Source organism: Canis lupus, chromosome 10 (assembly GCF_003254725.2).
Source record: "Canis lupus dingo isolate Sandy chromosome 10, ASM325472v2, whole genome shotgun sequence".
Taxonomy (NCBI): domain Eukaryota; kingdom Metazoa; phylum Chordata; class Mammalia; order Carnivora; family Canidae; genus Canis; species Canis lupus.
In genome coordinates, this window is record NC_064252.1 from 61,701,939 (window position 1) to 61,720,992 (window position 19,054).

The window sequence follows — 19,054 nt, forward strand, 5'->3', positions numbered from 1 at the left end:
GGTTTTGAGCCAACCCCTCCTGCTGTGATGTGGGCAGCCAGCATGGTTAGGCTTGAGCAGTGTGGTCAGGAGCTCCCTGGGACACCCTGATGGGAGTCAGGGAAGCTTTCTGCAAAGAGGACTGAGGCAGATGGCACTTTTTAACAAGGGTAAGTGATCTGAGAGTTGGTGTGACACACCAGGGACCAGAGCCAGCTCCTTATTCCGAGGTAAAGAGGGTCACAGCACACAAACAGATGTCTGTTCTATAACATCCCCATGGGTCACTACCGCATGTCCACACCCCAAAACAGAAAGTAATTGCAGTATTGGGGAACCAGCTACTGCACTTTGTCTGAAAACATCCAGGCCAATTGTCCTCCAATTGTGCAGGACAGTGTTAAATCATCTTAGAGGAAAGTCGGAGATTACAAAGTCCACTCAGCTTTGAACTTTAGAATAATAAGAGGGAATATTTACTGAGCACTCGCCAAATCGCAGGCACTGTTTCCTCTTCACATCAACTCCAAGAGGTAAATAGTGTGATTCTCCTCACTTTCTGCAAAGAAGCCAAAGCGGAGCTATTAAGCGGCTTGCCTGTGGCCACACAGCGAAGGTGTGGAGGGGAGGGGGAGGCGTGGGGCACACTTGAACCCAGGGCTGGTTGGCTTCAAGTCCACTGTTCTTGGACCCACTCTGCCCATTACCTTTCACTCCCCCCTCTGGGCCACGTGATGGGCTGACAGTATTCGGAATTAGAAACAGGGACAGATTTAAAGAAAATGAATGTCAGAGGAGGGTTGGTGAATATCCAGTGATTCACTAAATGAGGCCGCTCACCCCAGCCTTCATTACTCAGAGCTGTCACTGTGCGTTCCTGGGCCTTAGGGGCAAGAATGCAATCCACTAACCGTCACCACTCCTTGTCCTTAGGAACGGAGGAGAAATATTTCTCAATGAACCATTGTCATCTTGATGACAAAGCCCTGTATTTCTTGGCACATGTTATATATTCCCAAGACGCTTCTCCTCTTTCCCTCTCTGTCTCTGTAAATGTCTCCCCTTCACCTACTGCTCCAACCTGCCCCTTCCCACATGCAGATATGTGCATGCATGTGCACACAACTTGCACACACACGCATGTGCACACATGCTCGGGCACAAGTTTCAGTCCCATTTGAAAGCCACTTACTGAGCCTCTAGGGTAGATGCCATAACACAGGAATGGTGAAACAGGGCTTCGGCCCATGGCTCTGGACTTGAGGGAATACACAGCCTCCTGAGCAGAAACTATTTCAAATAATGATGCCCAACATCCCATGGTCAGAACCTCTTCCTTGGCATAATCGCAGACAACCCAATGCTTTTTCAGAGTCCTCTTTGCAAAAGTGTCTGTTTTCCTTCTCCCTTCTGGTATGACCCTCCCTAGGTCTCAGAGCCACCTCTTTTCTTTCCCACCCTTACTCCAGACCTCAATCTTCCTCCCCATCACTTCACCAAAAAACCTACCGTATAATTCGTGACTCATTTTCTCAAGGCCTACTGTTCTGACATACTCCTTCTGGACTTACATGGAAATAACTGAGAATAACTTGTATCTTCTGCACCAGCGGGGGCTCTGAGCATCTATCTTACTCTGTTGAAGAGTATCAGGCCACTGGTGTAGGACATTGCTTGATGGTGGAGTGGCGGATTCTTCTATGTAGCAGAAAATGTAAATGAATGAAGTAAGCCATATGGGAATTGGCAAACTGGAGATACACACTCCATCCGAAGTGGGCAGCACCACTCAGCAATAGCCCAAGCAGGGATACCAGTGTGGCCAGAGCACCCAAATTTTCAAAAAAAATACAAATGATGATTTTTTAAATTGAAACATTCTAATTTTTTTAAGTTAGCTCATTTTTTTTTAAAAGAATGAATACTATATAGGCCAAACAAGACACACCTGCAGTCCAAATACAGCCCACAGCTGCTAGTTTTCAACCTAGGACCCAAAGTAACACAGCGGCATCGACAGACCAGCTATGTAAGGACCAACATATGCAGGAATTTTAGCACAGTGGCCACAGCTCAGCGTGGAAAGATGCTCTCCCTGGATGTTCACCAACCATTCTCCGGACACTAAAATAAGCATATAGCATCAGACGAGACTAACATGTGCCTCTTGGGGTAAACCAAAGACTCTAGATGTTGCTGCTAATAACTTTTCCTGTAACCCACCCAAATCTCTAACTCTTGATGGAAGAAAGAAAAAAAAAAAAAGCTCCCGGCTGTGCATTTGCAATATCCAATCGGAATTTAAAATTACTTGACCTACATTTAGATCTTCTGACTCTGGTTTTGAGTACTGTGTTCTTGAAACAGCTCTGTGGAGTTGAAGATTCTAACCTTGCTTGTTATTTGCCTCCCCCACCCCCACCCCCATCTCTGAGAGCTTCCTATAATCACAAATCCAGTTATTTTAATAGAAAATAGCAAGTTTCACGCAGAAAACATATCTCAAAATTTGGGAAGTATTATAGGAAAGCGGAAGCCATGATTTTCATAGGTTGGGGAATCCCATTAATTTCCCACTTGAAATTCCATCCTTTCCTGGCGAGCGGAAAACTTACCCTGAAAACTAGGATAAAGGGATAGATCAGTGGGTTTGGACTCAAAAGGGAAAATCTCAACAGGTTTCCTGTATGTGCAAAGCCACTTGAAATTGAGTATGTGTCAACACAGATTTAATTAACTCCCAGCCAGGACATATTGGAAATGATCCCAGAAAGTTGGGACAAAAGAGAAGGTGTTAATTTCTCAGCAGGAGAAAAAGTGCCTTTTAACTGCATTGGATTATGGCTCAGGACTGGGTGAATTTTCAGATGATCCATTTCAGGTGGGCTGAAAACAGGTGGCAATAAAAATCAACAAGTCGGTCCCTGCCAATGAGTCTGGAAGACAGGACAGAGTCCAGCGATCAACACCTCAAACATTATTCAATTATCCCATGTACAAGTAGTCCCAGAATCCCTGATTTCAGAAGGGACGGCAGTGAGGTATCCTCATGAACTTAAAATCAGGCTTCTCTGCAAGAGTTAAAATTGTTAAAACAATTTTTTTAAGTCGCACATATTGGGTATGATTACTCATTTGTGGGAGAAAGCCACGAGACTGAGAAGTTTGGGACTCTCAAACCCCAACTGATAACTGATATGGATTAAATGTTTGTAAGCCCTTCCTTCCTGCCAAATTCAGATATTGCAGCCCTAACTCCCCAATGTGATGGTGTTTAGGAGGTGAGGTCTTTGGGAGGTAGTTAGTAGATGAGGTCCTGAGAGGGGAGCCCCCATGTGGGATTAATGTCCTTATAAGAAGAGAAAGAAACCCAGGGTTCTCTCCCTCTCTACCACGTGAGGGTACCTTGATTTTGAACTCCCAGGCTCAAGAGCTACAAGAAATAAATTTCTGTTAAGCCACCCAGCCTATGATATTTTGTTGTAGCAGCCCGAGTTGACTGAGACACTTGAGGAAGCAGAACTGAATACAATTGTGATTTAATAAGCAGACACAAAATCAATGACACTGTACCTAGTTCGGAGAAAGTCTGGAACATAGAGAAATCTTTAGAGTGGGAAATGGACTCTGTTTATTCATTGTTGTTCAGGTGGGAGAGGCATTAAGTCCAGGGAATGTGGACTTTCTGTTCTCTGGAAAAGTGGACTCTGTTGTGGGGCAGAGGTGACTCATGAAACCACATAGTGGGCATGACTGGATATTCCCCAGAACAGTCCACTTCTCCACACCATCATTCCAGGCTTACCAAACAGCCTTTTCAAGACAAATATCTGGCCTCCCAAGCACAGATGCCAGGAAAGGGCAAGGCAGGGATCTTGAATATTTCAGTGATCAAAAAACACTTCTTTATTTTAAATTATTAAGAAGACATCTGGCTGCTATACATCAGTCTCCTATGAGCTTTTTTGATGTGAATTTTCCTCCCCAAGTCCAGTCAGCTCCCAATAATAACACAGCAAAGAGCCAGGCCTAAGACAACAGTACATTTGCCAACAAATTATCTTTTGGTTAGATAGAACTCTGACTCCCTCTATGCCCCCTTTTGTATCTAAAATGTTTTCCACATGCCTAGCCTGACTCTAGGTGCCCAGAGGTTATAAAGCATTGTCCTTGACTTCTAGAACATGCCAATCTACTTGAAAAAATTAAATTGGACACACAAAACAATTAGAGAACAATATACAATAGTAGGTGATTGAGTGTCTGTATGGCTCATCAGATACCATTAAAGTTAAAAGAAGAGCACAACCCTTGAGGATTAGTGTTGTGATACTAGTAATAATAATATGTTTGATTTTATCACACTTCATCATCAATCAAGCAGTTACACATATTTTATCTAATTTAATCCTCTGGCTGACTAGTTGAAGCAAATGCTATCTCCTCTCAGTAAAGATGAAAAACCTGAAGCCCAGAGAGCCCGTTTCTTGGTTGAAGTCTTAGGTCTAGTTAGAAGTCAGGCCAGGCCTCAAATCCAGATCTTCTGCTCCCAAGGTCAGGGCTCTTTCTGCAATACCCGGGTGAGAACAGAAAAGGAAATGAGGCGAATCCTGAGGAGCTTTAGTTGGGGGTGAAAAAGACACAAGCTGGTTTTGACATTCAGGGATGGCTTCCCAAAGGAGACAAGATTTGTGGGGAGAACCTATAGGATGGACAGGAGTAAGACAGAGGGAATGGGAGGTCTTTACAAATTTTTTTTTTTTTTTTTTATGATAGTCACAGAGAGAGAGAGAGGCAGAGACACAGGCAGAGGGAGAAGCAGGCTCCATGCACCGGGAGCCTGATGTGGGATTCGATCCCGGGTCTCCAGGATCACGCCCTGGGCCAAAGGCAGGCGCCAAGCCGCTGCGCCACCCAGGGATCCCGGGAATGGGAGGTCTTAAGCACAAGGTCAGACCTTCCTCCTGAGATGACCTGAAGTGTTCCTGAATCCTTTCCTTGCAAGTCAACACAGAAACAACCGCCTGTGCCTTCAGTAGATCCAGGTTTTTGGAGTGTGAAATTTGAAATACTGAAGAAAAACAGTACAAATTATAAATACAAAAATACCCTAGGCCCTCTGAGATAGGCCTTTAAAATCTTTAGCATCACATAAACCCACCCCTGGTCAGTCATTGACATTCACAAGGCCCCAGACTCTTTTCAGGGACCATCTGCTGATCTGTCTCCAAAGCTGTGAGAGGCTCCTATCCTCCCTAGGATCTGACTTATAGAAAAGGCCTATATTAGTTAGGATTTGGTTCAGCTGCCAGTAGTGACGACAACAACAACAACAACAACAACAACGCCACCAAACCAGTGGCATAAATGAAAGAAGAGGTTATTTCTCCCCATATAAATGTAGATAGCTTGGGTTTTACGTGGCAACTTAATGATCATCTAGGACCCAAGCTTCTTCTATCTCATTGCTCCGCCATCCTTAACACATGGCTTCTACCTCATGGCCCAAGATGGCTTCTTGGGTCCAGCAATCATCTATAACCAACATAAAGGATCAACTGCTGGAGGACATGCCTATTTTTCTCCTTGAGGATAGTGCCTAGCAGTTGCACAAAGCTCTTATGTTTGCATCTTATTGGTTAGGACTTAGTCACATGGCCACACCAAGAACAATGGTCTTTATTCGGAGAACCACTGCAAACAGCTAAATGTGAAGGGTTCAACTACTAAGGAAAGAGGGGAGATGTATATTAAGAATCAACTAGCTGCCGAACTCAAGTTCCTCTGAGGAAGACTATGGAGCTCCCAGTGAGGCCATTAAAAATAGACGTGATAGTTATTACTCCACCGCTTGGAAGCAAGATCACACCCAGGAAAGAAACAGCCCATTTCATGCAACCTGCTTCAGGCCCTAATGGAAGCCACTGGGGAGGAATGCTGAACGTGTGCAGCTTTCACAACCATTAGTATCCTCAGGTCCTAGCTCCGGTTTCTCAAGCAAACCTGGGGTCAACTTGCAGCTCCACCAATTACCAGATGTATGATGCTAAAGTTACTTATTTATGTTTGCAAACGATGGAAACTCAACTCACCTTAGCTTTAATTAGAAAAGGAATTTACTGCCCTACCTCAACCCAGAAGTTTAAGATGTCGACTAGCTTCCAGAATGACTGCATGCAATCACACGGCTGTCTCAGTCTTTGACTCTGCTTCCCGCCAGAGTTGGCATCAATCCCAGGCAGAGTCTCATCAGGAGCAGCAAGTTCACCAGCAGGGCTTATAGTCTCCCTATTTAGCACCTCCCCCGCAAGATGGAGAGCTCTTTATCTGATTATCCTGACCAAAGACCTAGAGTTAACTCTGATTGGTCCAACATAGGTGATTTGCACATGTCTGAGCCAGTCACAGTGTCTCTAACTGGCCAGGAAGCTGGCTGGGGTTGGCATCACCTGAATCACAAGAGCTGAGAGTGAGGGAGGAATGGTTTCCCAAAGGAAACTGGGAGCACTATTAGCAGAAAAGCGGGAAATTATGCTGGTCAGGAAGAAGCAACAGAAGCTCGGTTTTTTTCATCTCTTAGTATAATACTAACTACATCCGATAATTATGAGGATTAAATGAGATAACATGTATAAATGCATTTAGTATAATGCCAGGCATAGCAGGAGCCTAATAGATATATTTGATCTACTCTAAGGAATTAGAGTCAGGAGCCAGGGCAGAAACTGCAGAGCAGAGAGCCAGCAAAGTTGGGGATGGCTGGGGACAGATGGAACTGTGTGGCAGGGCAGAGGAGAGAAGGCCCAGGATAAGAGTGTGAGTGTTCCCCAGGAGAGCACCAGCAGCCAGAAGCAGGCCAAGAAGCTCCTGCAGATCAGGGATCAGATCTGGAGCTGTGACAACTGTGGTAGAAGGGGCAAGGACCAGATACTGCCCTGGAAGGAATCAGAAGCCACTCAGAAGGGTTTGACTGAAGAGTCTAATGAAGGGCCTCTTTAGGGAGGTGTAATCAGAGTTAAGTGAACCTTAAAAAGCGTGAAGGCCCCAGCTGGCTGCAAGAGAGGGCAGGGGTTTCCATCCCTCCCCTCAATGGGTCAGGAGAGGAATTGCTGAAAGCCAGTGAGAACAGAGGCCCTGCATAAGGAGAGGCCCCTCTGGCTGGAGCGGACCTCGCAGAGGGATCCAACTCCTGCCAGAACCAGCCCTCTTGCCTCTGCCTTTCTGACTGCCTGCCAGTGACTCCTCTTGGCCAACCCAGAGCATGAAAGAACCAGGGTGACCAGTCTGCCAAGGCCGCCTTCCCAGGTCACAGAGGAAGGCAAAGATCTGGAGAAAAGGATTAAATATCTAGCCCTGGGTAGGGAATGGGGAGGGGGGAGTGAAATAGTGAAGGGGATTAAGAGTATACTTATTTTGATGCGCACTGAATAATATATGGAACTGTTGAATCACTATATTGTACACCTGAAACAAATGTAACACTGAATGTTAACTACACCTGAATTTTTTTAAAGTTTATTTTATATGTAATATATAGAATTGCTAACATTGGATCAGAAAATGCGTGTGTGTTGATAAGCCATAACAGATAAATACATTTCAATCTACAGTAAAATGTATTTTGTCGTCAAACTAGACAGTGCTTCGGATGTCATATTTAAAATGTATGTTTACAAAGTGTGTTTTTTTCCGTTATCAATTTAAATGAAACTAATGCTAACTTGGTTAAAAAAAAAAAAAAAAAAAAAGAGTATCCGAGCCCAGCCACATCAATGGCTCCTAGAAGGGACCTTAATCCCTGGAATCTTCAGCCCTTGACACAAAGCTGCAGGGAAAGGAGTGATGCTGACTTTTCCTCCTACTCATGATGTCCCAGCAGTGGAAGAATGACATGAACTCCAGAAAGTCAAGAAGGCATGGGGGCCCAGGAAATCTGGGCAACCTAATTTCTCCTGGGCAGAAAACTGGCCCTGCCTATCCTAGCATGGCAAGCTGACCTTACCAAGACCTTCACCTCACGGCCTCCTCCCCAAGGCCTGAGCCAATGAGATGGTGATCAGCAGCAGAGGTGGGGGCAGTCTTGATCTACAGAGAGCTAGGGTGCATCCATGCCTTACTCCTGGAGAGAGCCTCTGAAGACCTGCAAGTCCGTGGAGCCATGACCTCTCCCAACTATCTCCAGTCTCCTATGCCCGGGCCACACGACTGGGCTTCTGTGTCCACTCCTGGTGTGTCTTCTAGCTCCTGGCATACTTGGGACACTGACCTAAACTCTGGCCTGTTTGGTCTGACACTCTGAAGGCTGTCTTCTCAGCGTGGTCCTGGTCCATTGTACAATGGTGCTGACTAAATATTTTTTGAGAGGGTCTATAGCATAGGGATTCAGAGTACAAACCCTGAAGCCAGGGGCTGCAGCACTTACTGTGTGCCTTTGCGTAAGTTACTTGACCTCTCTTTTCCCTGTTTTCTTATCCATAAAATAGGGACAATAATAGGACCTACTTCATAAAGTTGTTGTGATAATTAAATTAATTAATAGATATAAAGTGCTTAGAACATGTTTGACATAGTCAGGAGCTGATGACTTTTACTAGTATTACTACATTTCGTTTCTTTTTTTTTTTTTTAAGATTTTATGTATTTATTCATGAGAGGCACAGGGAGAGGCAGAGACATAGGCAGAGGGAGAAGCATGCTCCCTGCAGGGAGCCTGATGCAGGACTCGATCCCAGGACCCCAGGATCATGACCTGAGCCAAAGGCAGACCCTCAACCACTGAGCCACCCAGGTTCCCTGTATTACTACATTTTGAATGAATGAAAGTTGAGCTTGTTGGGGCAGAAACAAGGGCTAAATTCAGAAAGCCCGTCTTGAATTATTAAGCTCCTCCTCCATGGGTGAAAAAGATGACCAATATATCTTCTCAATTATATTCTACTTGGGTTTGAGGGTATCTCCCTGGGAGGTTCCTCCCTCGATGATGCAAAGCCATGCTCCACGTGCTTTTGTGATTATGCTCATTAACAGGATGAGAAGTGAAGTTATTTTTGGTGTGTCTGGGGAGAAATCAGAAAGTCCATAAGAACTAAATTAATCTTTCAAAAGTATCTATTGGTGATCAGTGTGTGTTTACATAGACTCTTTGAGCGTGATGAAGGCGCAGTATGTGCTGCACGCTCTGCTGAAACCAGCTTTCTGGAAGCTGAGGAATGTGTAGAGAAGTTGTCGCAATAGCTCTTTTAAGCCCATAAGCAATGCCCTCCCTGTCCTTCTTTCCAGGCTCTGCCCTCACTCCTGATGGTGCCACATGGATGGCTCCGCCCTAGATGGCAGTCAGGAAAGCCAACGATGGGAGAAATGGAGTCCCTTACCATGACTTCATATATAAAGCAAAGAATAAGACCAATCCCCTCTCCTTCAGATCATGGTGAAATTTGGTAATTAAACCTAATTCATGTAAAGAACTCAACCTCTAGGGCCCCCCCATCTCTTTTTTACTTTAAAAGATAAAGCAACAAAGATTCGTGTATGCAAAGTTGTGAGTATGCTTTCCCGGTTCCCCTCTTGTCACTTCCTGTTCCCATGTTCAGGCCTCCTTGCCATCAGCTAGCAGAGTGGGGGTTCTCCACATCAAGTTCTGGGGGTCTTTCCACCACCTCCATGTCTGTAGGTCTCTGACACCAGAGCTGAAGCCCAGAGCCCCTCCTCATATTTGTCTAACCAATGAGAGGATAAGGGCTGAGTCCTAGAGGTGTCGGATCTGGAAGGAATCTCACACACCACGTAGAACCATCACTTCAACTTACTTGATAAGGAAGCTGCGGTCCAGGGTGGAGACAGGACTTCTGTCTACACAATGGCTGTTTTAGATCCAAGAATGCAATTTATACCTCAAGAACTTTTGTCTATGTTTGCATACATTCATTCCTCAACTGGGATATTCAATGAATACTTTTGTGTATCTACCATGTGGCGAGCGGTAGGTAAGTAAGATAGAGCCCTGCCCTCAGAGCTTTTATTCTCTCCGGTCACATAGGCAATAGGTGGACCATTTCCACAAAGATTTACAGCCCAGAGCTCTGTCCCCTGAATCTCACAGCTGGTATTTGGACAACAAAGTTGACTCTCCTCGTCTATATAAGATGGTACATCTGCAGTTGCGATACACATCACCTACAGTCATTCTGACAAGAATGACAATAGCACCACCACTCACTTTAATCTGTCTGATCTGTGATGACAAAAACAAAAACGAAAATTACACACCTAAACACCATGTGATCTGTCCCCAGAAAGGTTGTGTGAGTAAAGAAAGAGCATGGCTATAGGAATCAGAAACTGGATTTAAAACTCCGATCTATCATTAATATGTCATGCTGTGGAGCACCTGGGTGGCTCAGTCGGTTAAGCATCTCCCTTCTGCTCAGGTCATGGTCCCAGGGCCCAGGGATCGAACCCTGCATCGGGCTCCCTGCTTCTCCCTCCCTCTCCACCACTTGCTCTCTCATGCGCAATCTCTCTCTCTCTCTCTCTCTCTCTCTCTCAAATAAATATATAAAATCCTTTCAAAAACTATGTTGTGGCTGCATAAGGCTGTGTAGGTAACTTTGCCCTTCTAGCCTCAACCATTCATAAAAAATTTCCTCATCTATAAAAAGGAAGCGATGCTGTTGCTTCATAGGGTTCTGTAGGATTAAATGAGATAATGGATGCAATGCCCTCAACACGGTGCCTGGCACACCAGAGAGCTCAAAATACATCCACAGCTTTTCTTTTCCTGCCAGTCAGTCCCTTTTTCATAGTTGGAACCGGCAGTTCCATGACTGGTGCCTTTGAAGTAATCATGGCAGTTAGAAGACTTCGTAAAATGAGGCACCTAAGGGCAGGATCTGACCACAAAGAAAAACTCAGACCACTTTTCCTTTTGTTTCTTGGAGGGTTTTTTTGGTTTTCGTTTTTTTCTTAGAAGCTTTCTTTGCACACCTACCAATAAGTGTGAGAGTCTGCCCTCTAGTGGTTGTGGCCCTCGGTGCCAGTTTCGCTAACGACCCTTCAGCCCACCGGACTTGGCCCATCCGATTAACCTTCAGCGATGCCTCTTGGCCTGGTCACAACAGATTTTTATCTCAACAGAAAAATTAAACAGGAACAGCTGTGACTAAAGTTAATCAGATTGATTCTGTAACATAGAGATTAATCCTGACTGCACAATCAAATCACACACTCTCCCAAAGATACAAAATCAATGCCTGGGCCCCATCCCAAACCAGCTGAATCTGAACCTTTTGGGAGAGGGTCCGAGCAGAGAGTTTTTTTAAGGCTCCCCAGGTGATTCTGACGAGTAGCCAGGATTCAGAATCAGAACTTTCAAAACCCTATTAGAACTTGACAAATGACAGCGAAGACTATCCCCCCGACGGCAGCCCTCCCAATAGCTCTCCACCCTGTCCTTGCTGAAACTGGTTTTGGTCTCTTCCTGGGGAATTGCTTTCAGACCACATGGCATATATTTTGGAATGATCTCAGTACTGGCAAATTTTTGTCTTTTGACAGTGGATTTGAGTTTGAATAAAAATCCTAAAGTGATTCTAAAATCAAGCCAGCTGAATATGCAGGGCCATTTTGCAAGATAAGCTGGGTAAGACCATTTTTGGTCAAAACAACATATGGCCGAGGGGATGGATTTATCTCATGCACCTCAAAACCGACACAGCGGCAATCCTAAGAGAGGGCCCCAACATTTTGATTAGTAACAGCTGTATTGGGACCTGGGTGCTGCTCCCCAAGTTCCACCTTCAGTGTTGGTCTGGACACATGAGGTCTAGTGGAATTGTTATAAATCTGCCTTCTTCCGTCAAGGGCGTTCAGAACCAAAAGGGGGAAAACTGGTAGGAGGGTCAGAACAGGACAGCCCCTGCGTTTTATGGAACTCTGATCACCATCCAACACCATCAGAATCAGGTTTGCCACATCTGAGGGGGACCCCACTTCAGGCTGGCAAGGCAGTGGCCTGCACAGAGGAACTACGGAGGGTCTCTCTTCAGCAGCACCAGGACTTGGCTTCTCAGGAACCTCGGCGGCTAAGGCAGATGGCTAAATACCGCATCGTGATTTTTTTTTTTAAGATTTTATTTATTGATTCATGAGTGACACAGAGAGAGGCAGAGACACAGGCAGAGGGAGAAGCAGGCTCCATGCAGGGAGCCCGATGTGGGACTCGATCCCGGGACCCTGGGATCTTGACCTGAGCCGAAGACAGGCGCTCAGCCACTGAGCCACTCAGGTGCCCCCACATCGTGATTTTTGTGGCCCTCTAAGGCCTCATAATGAAATCCTCTAACATCATATCAGATAAATCCTAACTGGTGAGAACACAGGACACCGATAAGCCCTTGTCATCTATCGTAGATCAATTGGACTTCATTTCCAGCTCTAATATTTTGCAGTTATTTCCTTGCCCAGGTAAGACTATTCCTGTCTCATTACCTCCCCGATCTGATGTCAACATTAACCATTGGGTCCTCTTGCCGTAGTCTCGTGTCTCTAAGAAGGTGTTGCCCAATGTGTATTCCAAGGAATGCTGGTTTTATGGTATCCAGTCATTTATTCCACAGTGATTTATGGAGCACCTCATGTGTTCCAGGCAAGGGTACATCTAGGTTTTGTGGGACCCGAAGCTGTTAACAATCATGGAAGTCCCTTCTAACAGAAAGAATGCAAAATTATGAATCCAAAAGTAGGTTCCAGGCCTTGGAAGGGTCTTAAGCTCCATTACTTCATCGGGCTTTTGTGAATGGTTCCAGGCTGTGGGGTTATAAGGATGAATAAAACAGACAGAGACCTGCTCACATGAAGCTGATATTCCAAAAAGGTAGAAATAAGGCTGAAGATTAATTGAATATAGAGGAGGAAAAAAATCCATGACTTTATGTTTGGGAACTAAGGAGCTAAACAAAATTAAATAGATTTCTTCACTGAAGAGTCTCTCAGGGCCACTAAAAGGCTGATGTGCCCTGTGACCCTCCAAGAGGGGGACTGTGCTTGCATCATTCCCCGGCATCATTTATCAGAGAACCGTTCTCTTGTGAGGCATCCCTGGAGACTCAATTCTGTGGAACCCACTTTGGAGAAATCCTGCTCTGTAATGTACTGGAAGCTCAGCACGTGACATCTTCTGTCTGTCATTGGCCATGAAACTGGGTCCCCTTCTTGTTTGGGGAAAGTTTTGGTTCCTGCACTAATGAAATAATTTAAATCATTCCTCATTATTGTGGTTTTCAAACTCCCCCTCTACCGTTTTAGGCATTTGGAACCCTCCTCAGCTTCCAATATTTCAGACTATAAATCTCAAAATACGTGTTTCAAAACTTTTCCAATCAGGCCTTGGATTTTACACAGCATGGGTTCCACTTAAGGTAACATGAATTCACCTTATGAGGGATTCTCAAATTTAGAAATGCAAAATACCAGGATGCCTCGTGGCTTTAAAATCATCTGTTATCCTGAAGAATCACAGAAGAGTCAGCATTTGGGGTCATAAATCTGCCTTCGCACCTCCCTCCAACCCCTCCACCAGGGCGAGAAGGCTCTTGTGTGAGGCCTTGCTTTCCAGTGGTAAGAATTATATTTGTCTCGGGTGCTGGTTCCAGAGACATCTGTGATGGCAGCCCATCCAGCTCTGTTCTCAGGGAGCTAACTTTAGCAGCAGATTCTGCATCTGCTGGCGGAGTTTGACACAGCATATGTTTTCCAAAGCAGCCCTTCCCAATAGCTGACTCCCTTCTCATGTGAGGACATTTAATATATCCTGAGAACTAATCAGCTCCCCCCTCTTCCCAAACGTTTAAGCTATTTTTAATTTCATCCAATTTAACAAGCAGTCATGTCTGGAGCCCATCTTTTGATTTCAAAATAAATAAAAAAGAATGTCTATGACTCACAATAGATTTCACCTCTGGGCAGGCCAGCAAATTTATCCACACCTTGCTCCAAATAAAGTCCTTCTCTCACAGGCTTCCTGACATTCTTGTTAACCCTTTAACCTCTTGAGGGGATTTAATACAAGCGAACCACCATTGTGGTGGTTTAAAAACATGTCTACAATTTTTTCAGTGCTTCTCTCTTCAAAAGGTGGAGCTTGACACCCTTCTCCTTGTGTGTGGTCTGGATTCAGTGACACACTTCTAACAAAGGGAAGTGTGTGACTTCCAAGGTGGGGTGATAAAAGGCCCTGTGGCCTTCCTCTTGGATCACTCGCTCTGAGAAAAGCCAGCTGCCATTATGACGTCATTCAGGCGGCGGACCTATGGAAGATTCTCAGGTTGAGGAACTCAGACCTCCTACCAATAGCTAACCAGGTTGCCCCCAGCCTTGTGAGGGAGCATCTTGGAAGTGGATCCTCCTGCCCATCAAGGCTTCAGAAGACTGCAGCCTCAGCCAACTTCTTGGCTTGCACCACATGAGAGCCTCTGAGGCAGAGTCACCCAACTAAGCTACTCCCAAGTTTGTGACCTACTGAGTGAGATACGTATTATTGTTTTAAGCCATTAAGATCTGGGGTAATTTGTTACACGGCAATGAGTAACTAATACATCTGTCTTATGGGTTTTTATATGATGTCCCAACTGCACTCCCTGAGGTTGTTGTCTGTTTATCTGCAACAGTGGACTGGATTGGTCAGGAGCATAATTACCTATGTAATGGGTGGGACGTCATGGCCTTTTCCCTGTGAGTAAAATTAAGTTCTACTAATATACTAGAGCCAGCTTCCATTGGCCCCAAGGCCCACTTTCAAGATTCCCAACCCCCCTGGGAGGATGGAGGAGAGCCCACAGCACTCCCAATTTAATTAATCCTGTCTGCTTCCCACATGCCATATAGCTGCCACTGCATATCTCCGAGGCCCATCTTCACGCTCCTCCAGACCACCGCCCAAGCCACCATCATCATCCACCTCTTGGATACTGACTGAATCACACTCCCCGGGGTCCTGGTATTGTCACTATATGCTGGGCTATCAAACAGCTGTCCTCTCCTCCATTAGCATCTTAAGAGAGGCATCCCAAAGCAGAGTCAGAGCTGCTTGAACTTCACACACAGCCATCCTTCTGCAGGGAGACTGCCACCACTAGGGTGCTGCGCGCAGGTAACAGCCAGGGTTCCAGTGAAGGACCCCCCTCCCCAAACAACCCTGTTGTTGAATTTGGCTAATTACTCTTAACACTTGTTTTTCAGAGTAAATTCTCCTCCAGGCCCAGTAGGCCCCTCCTTGTATTTTTTTTCTCTAAGACTTTGTTTTTTTAGAGAAGTTTTAGGTTCATAGCAAAATTGAGGGAAAGTACAGAGATTTCCCACCTACCCCCCCCACCACACACATCACATGCAAGGCCTCCCCTCATTACCAACACCTCCCACCAGAATGGTACATTTGTTACAACTGATGAACCTACACTGACACATCATTATCACCCCCAAGACCAAAGTTTACTTTAGGACCGTTCTTAGGGCCGCATATTTTATTGGTTTGGGCAAATGTATAATGACATATCTATCATTATAATATCATATAGAGTACTTTTGCTGCCCTAAACATCCTGTGTGCATCTCCTTTTCATCCCATGCCCCACCCCACTCCTGGCAACCACTGATTTTTTACTGTCTTCATAGTTTTTCCAGAATGTTACATAGAATCATATACATGTAGCCTTTTCAGTGTAGCTTCTTTCCTGTAGTAACATGCATTTAAGTTTCTTCTATGTCTTTTCCTGGCTTGATAGCTCTATTTCACTATGGTGCTAAATAATATTTCGCGGTCTGGATGTACCACAGTGTGTTTATCCATTCATCTACTGAAGGACATCATAGTTGATTCTAGGTTTTGGTAATTACGAATAAAGCTGCTATCAACATCCATGTGCAGGTTTTTGTGTGGAAGTAAGTTTTCAACTCCTTTGGGTAAATACCAAGGAGCATGATTGCTAGATCATATGGTAAGAGTATGTTTAGTTTGTAGGAAATGCCAAACTGTCTTCCAAAGTGGCTGTACTACTGTTTTGTATTCCCACCAGCAGCGTATGAGAATTCCTGTTGCCCCAAGTACCCGCCAGCAATTGGTGTTATCAGTGTTCCAGATTCTGGCCATTCTGATGGATGCATAGTGATATCTCATTGTTTTAATTTGCACTTCCTTGATGACATGTGATGTGGAGCATCTTTCTATACGCTTATTTGCTATCTGTATATTTTGTTGGTGAGGTGTCTGTCAAGGTCTTTGGCTCAATTTTTAGTTGAGTTGTTTTCCTCCTGTTGAGTTTTATTTTTTTATTTTTTTAAAGACTTTATTGGGATCCCTGGGTGGCGCAGCGGTTTGGCGCCTGCCTTTGGCCCAGGGCGCGATCCTGGAGACCCGGGATCAAATCCCACGTCGGGCTCCCGGTGCATGGAGCCTGCTTCTCCCTCTGCCTGTGTCTCTGCCTCTCTCTCTCTCTCTGTGTGACTATCAAATAAAAATTAAAAAAAAAAAAAATTAAAAAAAAAAAAAAAGACTTTATTTATTTATTCATGAGAGAGAGAGAGAGACAGAGAGAGAGAGAGAGAGAGGCAGAGAGACACAGACAGAGGGAGAAGCAGGCTCCATACGGGAGCCCGATGTGGGACTTGATCCTGGGTCTCCAGGACCAGGCCCTGGACCGAAGGTGGCGCTAAACCGCTGGGCCACCTGGGCTGCCCTCCTGTTGAGTTTTAAGAGTTCTTTGTATATTTTAGATACCAGCCCTTACATCTTCCTTGCATCTTTAGTAGCCACCATCAGCTGCAAGCACAAATAAGTCCATCAAACCTTCTTACACAAATATAAATCCTAGTCATTTTTCTTATTTATTTTCCTAAAAAGCTCTTTGGCGCACATAATAGTAAAATAACATGTGAGGAAGCTCTCAGTTTTTTAATCTTCATAGCCCTATTAAAAAACAACAACAGTACTTTTAAGACAAGTACATATATGTATATGTTGGTAGGAGAAGAGAGGTTGCTTAGCAGTGATTGGCGTCCTGATGGTTTCTTTCTGGAAAAAATGATGGCTATGTTTATAAATCACCAAAACCTCAGTTTGTTTTAAATTCCCCCAAAAAACATTGTGCGGCACACTAGTTCCGCAGGGTGTTGGGGGTGAGGTGGGATTCTGTGGTCATCTTTGGGAACTGCTAGGGTTAAGGTGCTTCTCTACAACTGGACTTCCTTGAGCCTTTTGTATGTTAATTTTCATCATGTGGCACTAAAATAGGGGTTTATATTAATTAGGTATGCTATGTTTCCCAAAGTCATTCCACCACAGAGCATCTCAGGAAACTAGTATTTAACACACTTTGTAAAATGCTGGGTGAGACCCAGCCCCAAAGAAAACGGAATGTGGCAAAATCAAGCATTTTTTAATGTGTCAAAAGCTCAGCCAGGTCACCCAAGCTTTGATTTGCTCCTAATAAGTCCTAAGAATGTGAGGGGAAGATTGTTGATTAAAGACATAGATCTGAGGTCCAAAGACTATTTAAACCAAAATAACGGACAGAAGGAATACAAGGACAGAAAGAATACGAAGGTGCTCCACAGATATTTGTTGGTAAGTGAAATCCAAATTCCCTCTCAGTCATTAAGCTACAACTACAGTCTCCCACCTCAAGCCCTAAATTGGAAGCCGGGGACGCCAAGGCAGAGAACTATCATCTTCAAGGCCTAGATCCCATCCTTCCCTTTCAAAACACCTCCATAAAGAAGGTAAGAGATGGGGGCAGGGGGAGAGAAAAAAACTTTATTCTTTCAACATTGACCCATTTTGTTCAGGTCTAACAACTCAAAAGCAGCAGAGTCATTGAAACATGGATTGTAAAACTATAACACTCCTCAATTACTTCTTGTTGGCCAGACAAGCAAACCTATTATTTGACAATGCATCATGCTCCAAGATAGTAAACTTTATCATACAGAGGTCATGAGAAAAAGACCACAGGTACAGTTTGCTAACCTCCACTAGATAATTTTTCACAGTTATCATCCAAGCACTGTAAAAGCACAAAAGATATGTTATCTTCGGGCTCAGTTTATTATAACGTGTGGGTGAAACTCCCTATAAAACCACTTACTAGGTAACTGTTGCACGTTCTCCTGCACAGAAAGTCAAATCAGTAAAACATCTTTTTGACAGTGTCTTTTTAAGTGTCAGGAATAAAAGGACGTGCTCTTAAAGGAGAGGTAGCACACTATTTATCATCCCGCCTCACTTTCCCACACGTACACACACAGATCCCCATCGCCTCTCTGCATGCCAGAGACACTCAAAGGAATCCTTCTCAGTACTCTCGTTTCTTTTACAGCTGAGTATTTCACGGCGGAATTGTTCGTGGATAAAGCTGCAAGTAACATTAACTCGAGATACTATAGGTGCCAGCATTTCAAGTACTAGTCATGGTATTTTTTCTCCTGGAGTCATAATATTGAGTAAGACCCAGCAAATGCAAAATAAAAGGATGATGGATTCCCTCAGTAAATGCTCTCAAGAGTCTCAGATTTAAAATCAGAGCCTAAGAGAGGTCGTCTAACTATCATTTGAAACTGGGATTCTTTTCTTAAGATGCTATCTCTCTCCACGGTAACATCTTCATGGTCCCCAGGGTCCCTTGAGCAGGGTGGGGCAGGTCTTGGATGATTAAACCCCAGGAAACTCTGGGTTCACAATCCTATCCCCGCAAGGGAAGACAAGTTCAACAATGTGAGATGGAGGATTCCTCCCAGAATGCAGTTCTCCTTAGAATTCGCTTCTTCCAAGAGTCCAAGTCTAGGAGCCTCATTATCCATTCAAGGCAAGGAAGCAGCTTCGTAGATTGGTATGCACAAGAGCAGTAATTTTCAAAGGAAACCATCAGTAATTTGGGGGGCTAGTTATATCTCCCCACAAAAATCTGCTGAATAAATATTGAGGAGCTTATGCGTTCCCAATACAAAATAGGGGCTGTGGGAGAACCAAAAGAAATAGAACATGCAGTTCCTAAGCTTGAAAAATTTATAGTTTTGTCAAAGAGATAAG

At 44.5% G+C, this 19,054-nt stretch overlaps 2 long non-coding RNA genes across 2 annotated transcripts; one reads left to right on the plus strand and one right to left on the minus strand.

Annotated features, from left to right (window-relative positions):
* Window positions 1–12,880: 12,880 nt before the first annotated feature.
* LOC125755963 (uncharacterized) lies at window positions 12,881–14,494 on the minus strand. The gene is made up of 2 exons (XR_007413640.1): window positions 13,920–14,494; window positions 12,881–13,216 (listed from the first exon to the last, which is right to left on the minus strand). It is a non-coding gene; the product is annotated as an uncharacterized LOC125755963 (long non-coding RNA).
* LOC112672963 (uncharacterized) lies at window positions 14,272–18,530 on the plus strand. Its single transcript, XR_003144628.3, has 3 exons — window positions 14,272–14,497; window positions 17,621–17,748; window positions 18,345–18,530. It is a non-coding gene; the product is annotated as an uncharacterized LOC112672963 (long non-coding RNA).
* The last annotated feature ends 524 nt before the right edge of the window (window positions 18,531–19,054 follow it).